This window comes from Limulus polyphemus, unplaced genomic scaffold (assembly GCF_000517525.1).
Source record: "Limulus polyphemus unplaced genomic scaffold, Limulus_polyphemus-2.1.2 Scaffold5812, whole genome shotgun sequence".
Classification (NCBI taxonomy): Eukaryota; Metazoa; Arthropoda; class Merostomata; order Xiphosura; family Limulidae; genus Limulus; species Limulus polyphemus.
In genome coordinates this window covers 11,961-15,860 of record NW_013671422.1, presented here as the reverse complement: position 1 = coordinate 15,860, position 3,900 = coordinate 11,961, and the positions used below count along the sequence as shown (strand labels likewise).

General features: G+C 37.2%; 1 long non-coding RNA gene across 1 annotated transcript in view; it reads left to right on the top strand.

Moving 5' to 3' along the window:
- The window catches only part of LOC111089292, a 24,035-nt gene that overhangs the window by 18,352 nt on the left and 1,783 nt on the right, over nt 1–3,900 (top strand). Inside the window, exon 2 of the long non-coding RNA XR_002613573.1 lies at nt 2,496–2,635. This is a non-coding gene — a long non-coding RNA (uncharacterized LOC111089292). The remainder of the gene's footprint in view (nt 1–2,495; nt 2,636–3,900) is intronic.

Below are 3,900 nucleotides of genomic sequence, written 5' to 3'. Positions count from 1 at the left end.
CGCATGCTCCCAGCGTCGCGTGGTGACTTCCGCTGTCGTAACAAAATGAAACAATCAACAAGAACTATCATGAACTAACTATGTGTTATTCGCTGGTTGTCTAACTTTTTATAAAATCGAAAATGTAGAGTAAATGTGGAGTCAGGTGTTTCTCACAGTTAGTCCTATCCTTTCCATCATGTATGTAAGTGATATGACATTAAATGATACAACTTTTAGCCTAACTTCACAATTCGGAGACGACGTGGCCATATGGAAGAGTTCCACGACCCTTTCGATTATAGCTACAAACTTACAGCCTGTCCTAAATCAAGTAGTCGAGTATTGTCAAAAGCACAGAATGAAAATATATGTTTCAAAAACGACCTAGCCTTATTTTCAAAACCGATTAAAACTCTTAGAAATCTTCCCGAGATATACTTGAACTGAGCTCTTCTAGTCTGGAACACACATATCATTCCAGTCTGGAACACACATATCACTCAAGTCAGGAACACACATATCATTCCAGTCTGGAACACACATATCAGTCAAGTCAGGAACACACATATCATTCCAGTCTGGAACACACATATCATTCCAGTCTGGAACACACATAGTGTTCCAGACTGGAATGAACATATCACTCAAGTCAGGAACACGTGTTCCAGACTTGAGTGATATGTGTGTTCCAGACTTGAGTGATATGTGTGTTCCTGACTTGAGTGATATGTGTGTTCCAGACTGGAATGATATGTGTGTTCCTGACTTGAGTGATATGTGTGTGCCAGACTTGAGTGATATGTGTGTGTGCCAGACTTGAGTGATATCCAGACTGGAATGATATGTGTGTTCCAGACTTGAGTGATATGTAACACACATATCACTCAAGTATGGAACACACATATCACTCAAGTCTGGAACAAAGAACAAACTATGTTAAGAGACTGACAGGTAAAAACACAGGAGCCTCACCAGATGATATAATCAAGATTTATAAACAATATATAAGACCAGTAATAGATTATGCCAGTCCAACATGGAATAATGTACCACCATCACACATTAATAAATTACAGACTGTACAACATGTAGTAATCACCACAGAGTACCAAGAACAACTAAAATAAAATTCGTGCATAAATACTCAAACATTAAACCAATTCAAGACAGACTTGTAGATTCCTCTTTCCAATACTCTATTACAAATATATATAAAAACGATTCGCTCAGTTTCTACAATAAGAAGGAGTCCACCTATACTAGCCCATAAAATATCGCTTACAATTAGGTATTACAAGTGTATTTCATTATACATGTAAAATACGCACTGACAACTATTTCAAGGGAAAAAAGTGACTTTTTACTACGGAACTGTTAGCGAGTGTATACGAACATATGATGAGAAACATTCAATATGGAACTGTTTGTAAGTATATACAAATAAATGAAAAAAATAGTAAACTAGCATTAAATGCTATAAATATTCTATTCATAGTCCTGAAGAAAGAAGTAGAATCAGTGTATTTACATTAGTGTTCAAGCCCTGATTTTGTGAAGAACTCTATAGCATTTTGACAGTTAGTAAAGGAGGGAGGAAGAGGTCCGAATTGAACCTGACACTATCAGGTCTCTCACAATTACCGGTCCAGACAAGACACTTGAAACAGAAGAGCCGGGCTAAATGTTGCCAAGTCAAACCTTTCTGAGCTACAAACTGTCTACATCAATGTTCCAGAGAGATAACCACAAAATATATACATATTACACACAACTGGCTGAGTTACTTCTTCAACGTCCAGTACATTATTTCTGAAGACAAAAAAAAAATCGCAACAAAAAAAGTTTCACGATCTAGCTAACCTTACTTTACTTTATAATAATAGTTAAATACCCCTCCCCTTATTGATATTGTTACGACAGCGGAAGTCACGTGACTCTGGTAATACGTCGTGAGTTTCTAGAAGGATCATGACTGTTCCTGGCAACTCTAGTGTTTGCCAGACGCCCTCTATTTTTGTATATAAGCCCGGCAAATAAAGCGGAGATATAATTGCAGATAGCATATTGAAGAGAGATATAGAGACAGATAATTGAGTCAAGTGAGCGGTAGTGACCGTAAGGAAAGTGCGTGAATCGTTGTGAATTATAGCGTGTGTTTAAGTTAAAGAGACTGTGGAAATTCTGTGTATTGCAAAGTTGTATTGAGAAAGAATAAACTAGTTTTATTTGAGAAAGGACTTGTATCGCTGAAGTTCCTCGGGAATAATTTATACCGGAAATTAACAAACGACCAGAGAAGTAACAGTATCAACAACAAAAAGAGTAGCCTATAGTTCGCCAGTTGTTCAATGGCGAGTAAAGTTAATTGGAGTGGAATAATATTAATAAAACCCAATTTGTTGTTAAAATAAATCAATAAATCATAAACCTAATTGTGATGTGTAATGATCTAAATGAAATTATCGCTCACCAACTTATTCTAGTTCACACCGAAACACTTCTTTTTCATATAGATAGATTCTCGACCACAACTATATTTGTCGTATCCTAGCCAGCCTGGTGGGTCCTGGTGTTTAGCGCAAGGCCTCGTCGGGAGGGAACATAACAGATACGGTGTGTTTGACATATTACTTCGTTATTCTTTAATTTCACGGTAAGTTGTTTCCTGCCTAACCTAGCTCTAGGTATGACCAATAATTATTAAATTATTTTATCATTAATAAATGTGCTTTTGTCTATAATCATAGCTAACATTTTGTCGTGTCGTAGTAGTAATTTCTTTGCTGTTGTAGTTTTCTCCACAATAGCCTCGAGCTTGCATCCTACATCATGGAGGGAGGAAGAGGTCAAACTTGCACTTGACCTTCCCAGATCCCCGATCACCTTGGCATGAAACAGCTGTTGAAACAGAGGAAAAGCAACACTTCACGAACGTCTTCTGTTTAATGATATAGGTTAATGTTTATAACCAACGAACTGCACTCACCATACCCCCTCCCACCCCCTCAATAACAGCGGATACGCAACAGTTGCTAACCGTACTCTGACTATCTATCAAATACTCACCCCAAACTATAAAACAAAAACAATAATAGATATAGCTGGGGATCATGCATAGCAGATCTTCGAGCTGCAAATCAAGTAACCCCAACTAGAATCCGAGTTATAGATAAACCATATCTGGGGGCTTTAAATTCAAATTCACGCAGGACGGATTATTTCTCACGCGGAATCTTTTCCTTCAGATTCCGGATAGTACAACAACCTCCGTGTACAACCGGAAGTGGATACAAGGACTTGGATTTACGAAGCTAAATTATCCCCTTATTTCGTCTTCAAAATGGAAATAAAAACATTTCATCAACTATTGTGGGAAAATATGACGACAGCAGAGTAATAAATATAGGCAGAAAGAACACTTTGGTATGACGACAGCAGAGTAATAAATATAGGCAGAAATAACACTTTGGTACAGGTACATAAGCCCGTTAATGAGAAATTTCTACTCTTACCTATTATCTCGCGTTCGCCGGATCTTAAATACATACTTATTTTTAAGGGAGAGTAACTGTTAAGTACATCATTCACTGATAACAAAACTGTGTGTGTTACTTGTAGTTATTCGTTTCAGTTGTGGCAGAAAATATATCGCACATTGTTCTCGAAAAATGCAATTTTTTTTTTATTACGTCTCCGCAGTTTCTTCATCTAAACACTTTTCAATCGTCTGCTATTCCTTCATTTCTTGGCGGATTGACTTGAAACTTGGTAGGGTTATACCTTGGCCCAATACGCTTAGAAAACATTTTTCACTTCTTTTATTTAGACCTTTTTAAGGATTTTATGGGGTCAATAGACAAACAACCCAAATATTTTGGCTCCTGTGCAGTCATATCTACAGTAACCAAACGAAACTGG